Source organism: Anabrus simplex, chromosome 11, assembly GCF_040414725.1.
Source record: "Anabrus simplex isolate iqAnaSimp1 chromosome 11, ASM4041472v1, whole genome shotgun sequence".
NCBI classification, from domain to species: domain Eukaryota; kingdom Metazoa; phylum Arthropoda; class Insecta; order Orthoptera; family Tettigoniidae; genus Anabrus; species Anabrus simplex.
In genome coordinates this window covers 16622283-16636650 of record NC_090275.1, presented here as the reverse complement: position 1 = coordinate 16636650, position 14368 = coordinate 16622283, and the positions used below count along the sequence as shown (strand labels likewise).

Genomic DNA, 14368 nt, shown 5'->3' with positions numbered 1-14368 from the left:
AAAGAAATGTCAACCACGTTGCCGCTGCTTGGTAATAAAACGAGCATAAAGCCGGTGCCGCATATTTCTGGAAGTTTTATTTTTTTTATTCTAAAATGGCCCACACCAATTGCTAAAAGCAAAGTCAACTCCGTACAGGCCATGAAGGCCCTTGGAGGGGTGGAAGGTAAAGGCTTCCACTACCCGTAACCTCGGCACTTGATGGGGTAGAGTGGTTAGCTCTACGCCCGGCCGCCTTTGCCCCCAGGAATTAACCTGGTACCCATTTTTGGTGTAGGCTGAGTGAACCTCAGGGCCATATGCATCTCCGGAAGTGGAAATCTCATTTCTTAAATTTTACGACTTCCTGAAGGGGATTCGAACCCGCGTCCTTCCGGGCGAACCGAGAACGCCTTTACCGCCTCAACCAGTTAGAGTATACAGTACAACATATTACCAACATTTTTGATTATTTTTTTTTTTTGCTAGGGGCTTTACGTCGCACCGAGACAGATAGGTCTTATGGCGACGATTTGATTTCTTTAGTGTGACTTACCAAGAGTTAAAAATTCATAACTTCTGCAGTAATTGGACTAACACATTATTATTATTATTATTATTATTATTATTATTATTATTATTATTATTATTATTATTATTATTATTATTATTATTATTATTATTATACCGGGAGGTACACCTCAACTCCGCTCATTCAAAATAAGCGCCCTTATGAACTCCTCTATCGATCAAAAGGTGAAACTAATACTACCAGAACTTGGAACTTTAATCAGAAGATGTCACCACTGAAATATTAAGGAATTGTGTTATTGTGAAGTTTCGCAAACTGATTGAATTTCTCCTTGTTTTGTTTTGCTATACATCAAGAAGTTTGGACATTTTTCCACAGATGTCACTACTAAAAAACTCTGATCATGCACTCTGGTGCAAGGTGGAAGAACTGATAAATTAAAAAAGTTCCGTATTCCTAGGTTTTCCATAACGGAAAGCCAACGGCCGTAGCCGTATTGAAACACCGGATCCCGTGAGATCTCCGAAGTTAAGCAACATTGGGCGTGGTCAGGAGTTGGATGGGTTACCACGCGCTGTTGGTGGGGGGTAAGGGAATGGAGGAGCGGAAAGGAACTGGCCACCCTACCTTACCATAACGGAACCTATGTTTATTTATTTTTGGGTTGGCGAAACTTCTTTTTCTTTCCGCCAGTTTTGAATCTAGCCATTCAGGATTTTCTGTAAATAATTGTCAACCTATCACAGGCTTCTTGTTCGATTTTCAGTGTAACTTTTGAGTTTAACCAATAAAATTTGAAGGGTGTGTACGGATTAGCCCAGAATCCTCTCGAACCTTCCCTGAGGGTATGTAAACTGCGGCTTTTCATGTTTCCTTGTCTATTGATCAACGTCTTTCTAGTGTGTGTGTGTTAATACAGGAGGCGGGGTGCCTCTTTCTTCGGTCAGCAGAACATCTAAAAGGTAATGGCCACATAAATTCTCTTTTCTGTAGCTTTATACGAGGGGAAGGTCCGAATCATTAACTTTGTAACATACTTTCTAAAATGTAAATTTTCTTTAGGCTAATGTGAAACTTCATAAAATCTTTAACTGGAAATCGGGGATAGAGAGTGAGTTACCCTCTCGAGCTCCCCTTCATATTGGTTTGAGGTGACTACGTTTTCGTAACTCTCTTCTTCCTGTAATGTGTTAAAGTGATTTCCATGGAGCCACCTCAGTAGTTTGGGAATAACCCCTGCTTCATCGGCCGAGAGCCCTATAGGATTGTGTATTTCATTACCTGGACCGCAGTGTTCGCCTCCATTCAGTTTGTGTTCGAGCCATTTATTTAACATGTTCTTTTCCGCAAAGGCCCTATATGTTGGGTACTAAATACCACTGTGTAATACTATTTCTCTTTGTAATTCGTGCCTTGAGAGACCAGTGAGTGTTTGATTTTGAAGTAATGTTGCCTCGTGTAGGCTGGAGGGAACTGAGAGCCTGTTAGCTCTTTTGAAGTTTGGTAATAGTAAAGTGTGCCTCTGGAAGACTAGGTATTGTAAATTTTGGGAGCAAGTGCTCTTGAATTAAGGGGTTTTCTGCCCTTACCTAAATAATACCTCTTTCAGTTGTAAAATTATAACCTGAGGGCTTGTAGCCCAGAATTGTCAAGATCTGAATCTTAAATTTTCCAGTTTTTGAAATTGTCATTGTACCGGTAACCTCATGTTGTTCATTCAGTGAAAAGATTCTTAAGTTTGCGATTTAAAGAGAAATATAACATTTGTTCAAGTTTTGAATTCAATTTTGATGTGCTGGTTAGATCCATTCAACACCCGCACCTTCTTTCACCTCTTTCTGCTCCACTGATAACCTCCGTAAAAATTATTATTATTATTATTATCATTATTATTATTATTTTATTATTATTACTAACTTTGCAACTTTTTTAACGCTACTATTTTGTCGGAAATCACCCAGAACAAATCGAGCTGCGTTTCTTTGTTTTTTCCAGTTATTGAATCAAGTAATCCTGGTGAGGGTCACATACACTGGAACCATACTCTAGTTGGGGTCTTACCTGAGACTTTATTATTATTATTATTATTATTATTATTATTATTATTATTATTATTATTATTATTATTGTATCGGGCGGTACACCTCCACGCCGCTTATTTAAACTTTGCGCCAGTTGAAACTCCCCTACTGGGAGAAGTCTGAACTTTGTCTTATGTGTTAATTTTCAAGTTACCCTGAAGATGTCACTACTTGGAAATTTTGAAGTTTCTGAACTGTGTTGTTTTCGATGTAATTTTGTTTGGCTTGTAGTAAGAAGTTTGAACTTTCTCTTCTAGAGGACACTATTGAAGAACTACAACGGTGCACCCTAGTGCGAAGTGAAAGAACTGTTCTTTTGGAGAAAATTTAATTTCAAAAGTTGGTTCTTTGCTAAATTTCTTTCTGTCATTGTTTAAGTTGGCAATATTAACCCTTTCTTTCCCCTTGTTTTGAATCTAGCCAATCCCGAATTTCTTTAATTAATTTTCCACCAATAATGTGTTTCTTCTTCATATTGTGTAGGGGTGTTCTTTATCCACCAATAAATGATTTTGGGCGGGTGTTTTCCTTCCTGAAACGCCTCGAACTTTCCGCGAGAGTATATAAACTGCTGATTTTAGGGTCTCTGCGCCACTTCAGTACCATCGTTCAGTGTGTAAAGTACATAGCAGGGGGCGGGAAGCGCCTCTGTCTTCGGGGAGCAGTTCTACTCCAAGGTAATGGCCTTTTAATAACTTCTTTTCTTGCTAGCTCAGCAGTTTAACTCTCGGGGCGGGTCCGAAGTGTTTCTACCATGTAACCTTTTCCTAAAATGTAACTACTCTTAGCATATATTATCTTTTAAGGCTACATATTGGGATAGAGAGTGCTTAACCCTCTCGAGCTCCCACTCATTTTGTTTTTTTTTTGAGGTGAACTTATTTCTCACAACCGATTCTTCATTAATGTAAAGTAAATTGTTCTTTTCTAAAGTCACCTCTGTAGTATGGGATTAGCCCTTGCATTAGCGGCCTAGTGCCAGATTAGGGTTTTAAACAAGTGTATTAGGAGTGCAGATCGCCTCCTCTCTATTGTTATTTTAGAGGTCAAGTAATTAACCTTTTTATCACTCAATAGACCTCAGTAGGTTGGGTATGTTACCCCTGTGTATATGTCCTTAGAGGACAACTTGAAGGTGGAGTTTGGTGTGGCCTTTGATAGGCTTAAAGTTGAGAGCGAGTGGCTCTTTTTCGAAAACTGAGTGTTGGATGCCTCGAGGAGGCTTTACTGTGTAATTGGAGCAAGTGCTCCTGGGCTTGATTGGGGTCTTCTGCCCCTTTGTTGAATTCTGTATATCGTAAAGTTGGGCTAATTGCTCAGAATTGTGTGTCTGGCTCTCGGAGCCCAAATCCTGTAATTGTACATTCTCGGTTTTGCTACTCTGTACCTGCCATTATTGTTATTTCTTGTTTTTTGCTAAGAAAATATAACCTTGTTAAATTTTACATTAACTTTAATTTCGTAGGTTGAGACCCGTTCACACCCGCACCTTCTTTCACCTCTACCTACCACTAAAAATACGGTAACAAGTGGTAGCAGAGCGTGGTTGAATGGGTCTCAATTTAGCCCCTTTTGACGGCTAAACATTGTTTTGATTCGAACTCTAACAATTTTCTCTGTTGCTGGAAGTTTTGATTTTTTTTCCTTTTTCAAAATTGTTCTGTCATCATGCCCGGCCCTCGCGATGTTCTCCATCTTAATTATTTGCGCAAGGAGGAGTTGATCTATGAATTGACTATTAGAAATGTGCAATCTGGAGGCACGGTTGCAGTAGACACAAACAAGCTTAGAGAGTCCCTTGATTTGCCCATTTCCATCCCCACTTTGGGAGAGAAAGAAATTGACGACTCTCCTTCCACGATCACCGAGAATACTACTGGGCTAGCATCTGTAGTTAGTTTTTTTGACGAAAATGATCCTTCTCCGAATCAAATTAAGCGTGTGCAAGCCAGGCTATTTCATTTTTCAAATAGAGTTAACGATCTGTTGTCTCTAAAGTTGAATGACGTTCAGAGGAAGGAAGCTAGTACGTTGCTTGAAAGTATTTCGGAATTATCCAGTAAGGTTACCCAATTGTTAACTGGGGAAGTTCCTCCCAAAAACGATCAACCCACCACGGTGAATGTAGGTAGTGAGGAAGAGCCTCCTAAGGGAGAAGTCAATAGGATAACCGTTGGAGCTCAAACGACCTCTGCCCCATTGGACAACGAGTCTGAACGCCGTGCATCGTTGAGTAATGTACGTTCTGAATTAACTTCTTCGCCACTGAAACCTCTACCTACTATGTCACCTGGGTTCAGCAGCTTGCCTCATCCATTGGCAATGTTGCTCAGAGGTATCTCGAAGTTTTCTGTTAACACCACCAGTGAAGTTATTTCTTTCTTAAGGTTTTTAGTAGAATTTCAGGATCATGCCCTTGTTTTTTCTCTTTCCCCATGTCAGATTTTGCAAATCATCTATCCCTATGCAGTAGGTATTCTCTCAGACAAAATAGTAAGAGCCATTGCCGAGCAATCATCGATTGCAGACTTCCACGCCCACCTGCTAGCTAACTTCATCCCGGCTAGGGCAAGGTCCTCCCTTATTCAGAAGTACTATTATCGGGTACAGCGCTTGGATGAAAACTTGGCAGATTTCATCCAAGATATTAAGTTTTATACTAGGGTTTTTGCTCTTCATTTTCCTGAAGATCAGATTGTACAGGCTATTGTAGAAGGAATTTCACCATCCTATAGGTCATATTTGTGTTTCGCGGCGTGCCCGCAAACCTTCTCTGAATTTGAAGCATTGGCCGTCTCAGCGGAAGGAGTTAGATACGCCGATTCCTTGCGGGTCGCGAAAGAACCCCCGCCTTCTTTTAGTAATACTCGGCCTCCACCTCGCCGATCAGTCACACCTCGTAAATGTTACGCTTGCGGGTCGCCTGACCATCTTCGGAACAAGTGTCCAGTAATCAAATCTAGTAGGGCAAATAATGGAGCTGGTTCATCACAAGGCTGTTTTAAATGTGGGGCTTTCTCACATATCGCCAAGAATTGCCCAAAATCAAATAGCACCCCCTCCTGCTCAACTTCTGGTGCAAACTCCACCAATGCCAATAATAAAAAATGACTAGTGGCTTCGGCTGAGTCGACTAATCCCTCTTCCCGAGGCTCAGCCCCTGGTAAACAGGTCGAAAATTCATGGAATGTTCTATCTTCAAATTCATCTTTCGAATGCCCCAAAGAATGTCTTAGGATTGCGGCGGATACCCCCGCACCGGTTCCTTTTCTTAAAATTGAGTTAAATAATGAACCAATAACAGCTTTATTAGATTCAGGCAGTGTTTGTTCAATTATTTCGGATCAATGGTATTCAAAATTAAAATCTGTTTGTAAACTACCTGACTATGGTTCATCTACTGTTCAATACGTTTCGGCTAATTCATCTCCATTAGAAATTCTCGGTTCTGTAAATGTCAAAATTCGTATTTTTAAATTTAAATGGAAAATCAAATTGTTTGTGGCCAAGCACTTGTCTTGCCCCATCATATTGGGAGCCGACTTTATTTCTCACACTGGTCTGGTGCTCGATCTTCAGAGTAGGTCGTGCACTTTCAAATTTGCTTCCAATTGTAAAATCCCCTTATTAAAATGTAATTCTGCGTCATGTTCATCTATTTCGCCTACCCAGGATGAGATGTTGTTAGACCTTAGACATCTACCTGAGGAGCAGGCTGATAGTATTCGTAAGTTGTGTCAGTCGTTTCCAGAGGTGTTCTCTGATACTCTTGGTGTTACTGACCTTATCGAATACAAAATTGAGGTCACGGATTCGATTCCTGTCCGTTTTCCACCTTATGGGCTATCTCCACCTAAAATGAAGGCTCTGAAAGAAATCATCGATCAGATGTTGAAGGATGGTATTATTAGGCCCTCTAAGTCGGCGTATTCTTCGCCTATTTTTCTAGTACCGAAACCCCAAGGGGGCTTCAGGCCTGTCATTGATTATAGGGCTCTCAATCGGAAGGTGGTGTTACAATCTGTGCCCCTTCCTGACCTTCATTCTTGTTTTTCATGGTTTCGTAAGGCCAAGTTCTTTACTATCCTGGACCTGAATCAGGCCTACAATCAAATTCCCCTAGCGGAAGTGTCTAAACATCTTACAGCGTTTGCCACGGATTGGAATTTGTATGAATACAACCGCGTGCCTTTCGGGCTCCCCACGGGAGCAGCTGTACTCACTAGGCTGCTAGATAGGGTCTTCTCCGACATCAAATTTGAGTACTTGTATCACTACTTGGATGATGTCGTCGTATTTTTGGAGACCTTTGAAGAACATCTAGATCATCTGCGAGAAGTTCTCAATCGCCTTCGTAAGGCTGGGTTAACTGTCAAGTTGTCCAAGGTTGCCTTTGCTAAGCCCTCTATGTCATTCCTAGGGCATATTGTGTCACCTGATGGTGTTGCCGTCGATCATTCTAGAACACAGGCCATCCGTGATTTTAAACCTCCCAAGGACATTAAAGGTATCGCCAGGTTCATTGGTATGGTGAATTTCTTCAGGAAGTTTATTCCTAACTTCGCTAATAGAGCGGCGCCCTTAAACTTTCTTCGTAGGAAAGGCATAAAATTCGAGTGGGGACCTTCTCAACAAGCCGCTTTTGAAGATCTTAAATTAGCTCTTTGTAATGCCCCTGTCCTTGCTATGCCTGATTTCTCGAAGAAATTCATCGTCCAAACCGACGCGTCGTCGTCGGCGGTAGCTGCAGTCCTTCTTCAAGAGACTGAACTAGGGAGGCGACCCATCGCCTATGCATCTAGGACGCTATCGGCTCAAGAAGCAAAATATTCCATATATGAGCTCGAAGGTTTGGCAGTCTTATTTGCCTTAGAAAAGTTCCGTCTCTATCTGGAACATGTCAAATTCGACCTGGAGACAGATAATCAAGCCTTAAGCTGGGTCTTAGGTAGGCCGCGTCGTACTGGTCGTATAACCCGTTGGGCCATCCGAATCTCTGCCTTCCAATTCGATGTCAGGCATATCAGAGGTACCGAAAATGTTGTTGCTGATGGACTCAGCCGTATGTTTTCCAACGATGTCGAGACCCATGATCCGGACGATAGTTCTTCACCTCCCGAGTCCGTGCTGTCTGATGTTAATGCCATCTTAACAGATGCTCCCATGCTCTTTAGGGATATCGAGAAATACCAACGTGAAGATCCGACGCTGGCTCCGATAATGGAAACCCTTTCTTCTGGGGAACATGTCGTCCCTTATGTTTTGAGGAATGGTGTTTTATGTTGCCCTTCGAGGCATGATAAGATGATGAAGGTTGTCGTTCCAGCTGTTCTTGTACCTATGATCTTCAAGTACTATCATGAGACCCCATTAGGAGGGCATCTAGGCATCTTTAAAACTCGTGAGAAGATTCGTGAAATGTTCATCTGGAAGGGTATGGACGGTGAAATCCTTGAACTAGTAAAAGCTTGTAAATCTTGTTTGCTTAGTAAACCAACCATGTCCACCAAGGTAGGCCTTCTGTCTTCACATCAAGCGTCGCGCCCCATGGAACGCCTGTATATTGATTATGTAGGACCCTTCCCCCAGTCAAAGGGAAATGCCAACAAATTCATCTTTGTATGCGTAGATGGTTTTACAAGATTTTCGTGGTTATTTCCGACTAAGCTGGCTACCGCTCAGTCCACCATTACTTGCCTAAATTCTATTTTTGCTTCTTTTGGTCCGTGCCAATATATATTGTGTCTGATAATGCTAAGGCGTTTACATCAAATCTTTTTCGTAAATTCTGTTTTGACTTGTCCATCTCTCATGTGACGACTTCTGCTTATTACCCTCAACCATCTCTGGCTGAACGGGTTAATCGTAATCTCAGGTCTGCGCTTATTGCCTATCATCATGAAGATCATTCTAGGTGGGACACGTCCCTGCATTGGTTAGCTTTTGCTTTGAATTCGGCGGTTCATGAATCTCACAAGTTTACTCCAGCTTCCTTGATGTTTAAGTTCGTTCCCAACACGCCGCTCTCCAACCTCTGCTCTCTGAGTGACATTCTACCTGAGACAATAGACCCAGACAACACTAAAGATCTTTGGAAGAAGGCTAAAGCCAATCTTAAAGTCTCTCATGAAAAGGTTAGGGAAAGATATGATCGTGGAGGGAGACCCACCCATTTGAAGGTAGGCGACCAAGTGATGGTCAAGAATTTTGTTCCCGCGGGCAAGCTTGCCCCCAGATTCCATGGGCCGTGTATCATTCTCGATTTCCTTACGCCGGTTACGTTGTTATTAAGTAATCCAGCCACCGAGAGGATATTTAGGGTTCACCTGTCCCAGGTGAAACCGGTGTAATTTCTGTGTTAACTTGCTTCATATAATTTTAAAAGAAATAGAAAGGTTATATTTTTTTTTCTCTTTCTCTGAGAGGTTTCACTTTTAGGCCTTCCGCCCTTGCAATCTGTTTCCCTTTATATGTAATTATTTTGTGTAAACCTCCCCCGATTAGTTAAGCTGCCATCCTGACCTTGCCACGGCCATTACCACGCTCCCGTCCCCTGCTCCACTACACACAGTGGCTTGCTTATATATACAATGCCATGGATATCTGCACGCCGCTGGCCCCTCAACCTCTCCACAAAGCCTGTGCCCTCAAAAAAGATGATGGTCCAACAAATTCTGCCGCCTAGCTTTAATGTTTCAGTGCCCCCGCAGCCGCGCGGCGCTGTACCGCTACTGGAATAGAGGAAGGGCCCCCTCTCTTCCAGCGAGGTCGACCAGTGTACGGCGAGCCGGAGCCCTCCTCCCGGCCAAGGCTGATGTGCGGCGCACGACCTGCTACTTGCCCGCAGCCTGTATATGTTCACCGCGGGCGCGGCGTGCTTCAACACCACTGCTCCCCTCATAGTGCGGGCGAGCGGTATCTCAGGGTACTTGAGGGGTCCGAGCGGCCGCCTTTGGACGCAAGCTGCAACGGCCGGTCTGGGCATCCAACTTAATCAACATCAACTACATGGACATTTACTATCAGCAATTACTACACTTGGGAATTCAACAGCAATATTTGGTGGACTTTGCAAAAATTTTCTTCACTTTCAAGTATTAAAAGTTTATCTTCTGAATTCAACTTCTACAAACATAAAGACATTACTTCAGCAGTTACTACGAGAATTTTCGAAACTGGATCAAATCAAATTTTCACTATTTTGATAAATGCTTCTGCAATTAATCTCTATAGCAACATCATAACTTGGACCTTGTTTTCAAACAAAAGTGTATGTTCTTCCGTGTTACCCCCTTGGAGGAACTTTTGGGAGGGGGAGGTCTGTACCGGGCGGTACACCTCCACGCCGCTTATTTAAACTTTGCGCCAGTTGAAACTCCCCTACTGGGAGAAGTCTGAACTTTGTCTTATGTGTTAATTTTCAAGTTACCCTGAAGATGCCACTACTTGGAAATTTTGAAGTTTCTGAACTGTGTTGTTTTCGATGTAATTTTGTTTTTCTTGTAGTAAGAAGTTTGAACTTTCTCTTCTAGAGGACACTATTGAAGAACTACAACGGTGCACCCTAGTGCGAAGTGAAAGAACTGTTCTTTTGGAGAAAATTTAATTTCAAAAGTTGGTTCTTTGCTAAATTTCTTTCTGTCATTGTTTAAGTTGGCAATATTAACCCTTTCTTTCCCCTTGTTTTGAATCTAGCCAATCCCGAATTTCTTTAATTAATTTTCCACCAATAATGTGTTTCTTCTTCATATTGTGTAGGGGTGTTCTTTATCCACCAATAAATGATTGTGGGCGGGTGTTTTCCTTCCTGAAACGCCTCGAACTTTCCGCGAGAGTATATAAACTGCTGATTTTAGGGTCTCTGCGCCACTTCAGTACCATCGTTCAGTGTGTAAAGTACATAGCAGGGGGCGGGAAGCGCCTCTGTCTTCGGGGAGCAGTTCTACTCCAAGGTAATGGCCTTTTAATAACTTCTTTTCTTGCTAGCTCAGCAGTTTAACTCTCGGGGCGGGTCCGAAGTGTTTCTACCATGTAACCTTTTCCTAAAATGTAACTACTCTTAGCATCTATTATCTTTTAAGGCTACATATTGGGATAGAGAGTGCTTAACCCTCTCGAGCTCCCACTCATTTTGTTTTTTTTTTGAGGTGAACTTATTTCTCACAACCGATTCTTCATTAATGTAAAGTAAATTGTTCTTTTCTAAAGTCACCTCTGTAGTATGGGATTAGCCCTTGCATTAGCGGCCTAGTGCCAGATTAGGGTTTTAAACAAGTGTATTAGGAGTGCAGATCGCCTCCTCTCTATTGTTATTTTAGAGGTCAAGTAATTAACCTTTTTATCACTCAATAGACCTCAGTAGGATGGGTATGTTACCCCTGTGTATATGTCCTTAGAGGACAACTTGAAGGTGGAGTTTGGTGTGGCCTTTGATAGGCTTAAAGTTGAGAGCGAGTGGCTCTTTTTCGAAAACTGAGTGTTGTATGCCTTGAGGAGGCTTTACTGTGTAATTGGAGCAAGTGCTCCTGGGCTTGATTGGGGTCTTCTGCCCCTTTGTTGAATTCTGTATATCGTAAAGTTGGGCTAATTGCTCAGAATTGTGTGTCTGGCTCTCGGAGCCCAAATCCTGTAATTGTACATTCTCGGTTTTGCTACTCTGTACCTGCCATTATTGTTATTTCTTGTTTTTTTTTTGCTAAGAAAATATAACCTTGTTAAATTTTACATTAACTTTAATTTCGTAGGTTGAGACCCGTTCACACCCGCACCTTCTTTCACCTCTACCTACCACTAAAAATACGGTAACAATTATTATTATTATTATTAAGAAGAAGAATGATAATAATATTAAATAATAATAATAATAATTTCGTGTGGCTATTTCTAGCCGGGTGCAGCCCTTGTAAGGCAGACCCTCCGATGAGGGTGGACGGCATCTGCCATTGACGCAAGTCTAATAGATTGATGTAACCTGAAAACAATATTATCTAACCCATGGGTTAATAATGCCAATATCGAACTCGAATTATTATTATTATTATTATTATTATTATTATTATTATTATTATTATTATTATTATTATTATTCCATGTGTGGTGTGGCTGTGAAGTTCTCAACATCTATTAGTATTATTATTACATACGTAGTTACGTCCGGACTTTATTTGGTACAAATCACGATCGTTTTATTTGTGAGGTTATGTCATGAAACATCCGCTGTATTTATATTAATATGAGTTTATTTAATGTGTGAACACATAATTAAAAGTGTATAATTTATTATTCCATGTATATATTTTTTTTTCAATCAAAACTAATCTGCATTTAGGGCAGTCGCCCAGGTGGCAGATTTCCTATCTGATGTTTTCCTAGCCCTTTCTTAAATGATTTCAATGAGATTGGAAATTCATTGAACATCTCCCTTGGTAAGTTATTCCAATACCTAACTCCCCTTCTTATAAATTAATATTTGCCCCAATTTGTCTTCTTGAATTCCAACTTTATCTTCATATTGTGATCTCTCCTACTTTTATAAACGCCACTCAAACTTATTCGTCTAGTAATGTCATTCCACGCCATTTGTGCGCTGACAGCTCGGAACATACCACTTAGTCGAGCAGCTCGTCTTCTTTCTCCCAAGTCTTCCCAGCCCAAACTTTGCAACATTTTTGTAACGCTACTCTTTTGTCGGAAATCACCCAGAACAAATCGAGCTGCTTTTCTTTGGATTTTTTGCAGTTCTTGAATCAGGTAATCCTGGTGAGGGTCAAATACACCGGAACCATACTCTAGTTGGGGTCTTACCAGAGACTTATATGCCCTCGCCTTTACATCCTTACTACAACCCCTAAATACCCTCATAACCATGTGCAGAGATCGGTACCCTTTATTTACAATCCCATTTATGTGATTACCCCAGTGAAGATCTTTCCTTATATTAACACCCAGATACTTACAATGATCCCCAAAAGGAACGTTCACCCCATCAACGCAGTAATGAAAACTGAGAGGATGTGAAAATGGGAAACTACGGAAAACTACCTTCAGGGCTGCCAACAGTGGGGCTCGAACCCACTATCTCCCAAACCCCTAACCGCACGGCCAACTCGCCCGGTGTAGATGCATCACCATGTGTAGTTAACTGCGTGTTATTGTGGTGGAGGATTTTGTGATGTGTGGTGTGTGAGTTGCAGGGATGTTGGGGACATCACAAACACCCAGCCCTCGAGCAATTGAAATTATCCAATTAAGGTTAAAATCCCTGGGACCCTCTGAACCGAAGGCCAGTACGCTGACCATTCAGCCAACGAGTCAAACACTAACTCAATGAAATCAGGCGACATAATGCATCTTACTAGATGTAAGAGCTCAGAAAGAAAATATCAGAGGTCTATTAGCACAATTTTTTGTTTTAGAGGACATTTTGTGATTTCTTTATATGGTCCTAAACTTTAGACCGATATTGTATTCGTGAATGTGAACAGTGTATTTCTCCTGCATTATCTCACGATATTCGTCAATATTTAAATGAATATGATGAGTAACTAGCCAATGAGATGAGCTGTATAAGAATGGTTCACTCTGGTAACTACACTGATGTCCCTCTCTTAGCTCCGTACGGTCCTTAAACTTGTATTTGTTGGTTACTTAGCGTAGTGTACGAAAATAGTGCAAAAGAAAATGAAGAAAAGTCGTACATTTGTGAACCAATGTTCACATTTTATTTTAATTTTTGAAATTGTGAGGGAAATGTCCATATAGTGATCGCTGACGAACTGGTGATCTCACTAATGACTTTAGAACAAAAAGGATATCACTTCAGTATGAGATTTTTAAAATGGTTTAAGTGCTCATGTGACAGCGATAAACTCGAAATCCTAGCAATCACAAATTTTTGAAAGTAAGACAATAGTTCCCTTGTGTACATTGAAGATCGAATTTAGAATATCAGACACACTAAATTCCATTGTGACAGGGCTGTTAGGATTGCAGGAACATCACTTATCAATATGTATTATTTTGTGTAATGGAACGTGTACGGAAAACGTGGAGATGCATGTCATCAACGTAAGTCTGAATATCACTTACTAAAGACGACAGTGAGTCTCATTTGTCTAGAGAATACTTACCTCTGTTTAGACGCGGACGACTGGAGTTTAGCGCGGCGTAAGGAACACTGCAACTGGCTACACCCAGCTTGCCTTGGCGTCCTACCAGCAGCACCAGAGGAAGCTGCGGTTTGAAGGCAAGATAATAGTACGTCCTATCGTCAAGCTTGGGGAAATCTGTCTTCTCCGTTTTCCTCGTTTCTCTTTCACAAACTATGAAATGTAACAAGTGCGCGAGGCTGTTATCACATCCCTTGTAATTCTAATCTGACACGCCTGTAGCCCTTCTGTTTTACCTGGGGGTAAACAGTCAGTTAAATGAGAAATATTTTAGTCACAATTATAAATCACTAAAATTATAGATCCGACTCCTTGGGTGAATGGTTCAGAGGATCCCGGATTAGATTCTCGGCGTGGTTAGAGACTTAAATCGCGTCTACTTAATTGTTCTGACTCGGCGCTGTGTGTTTCTGCTTTTCCCAACAGTCTTCTCTTCACATTCATGTAACACACCACACAAACATAGTGATTACATCCCTCGATATAGGGTTGACGTTAGGAAGGGCATTCAGCAATAAATTATGTGCGACGTAGTTCCCATCCGCGACCCCACAAGTGTGGGGAAGAGCGGTAGAATAATAATAATAATAATAATAATAATAATAATA

General features: G+C 41.3%; 1 protein-coding gene across 1 annotated transcript in view; it reads right to left on the bottom strand.

Annotated features, from left to right (window-relative positions):
* The window catches only part of LOC136883431 (uncharacterized), a 35697-nt gene extending 21854 nt beyond the window's left edge, over positions 1-13843 (bottom strand). The window contains exon 1 of the mRNA XM_068229571.1: positions 13722-13843. The gene's annotated coding sequence lies outside the window, so the exon portion shown is untranslated. The remainder of the gene's footprint in view (positions 1-13721) is intronic.
* Between the last annotated feature and the right edge of the window lie 525 nt (positions 13844-14368).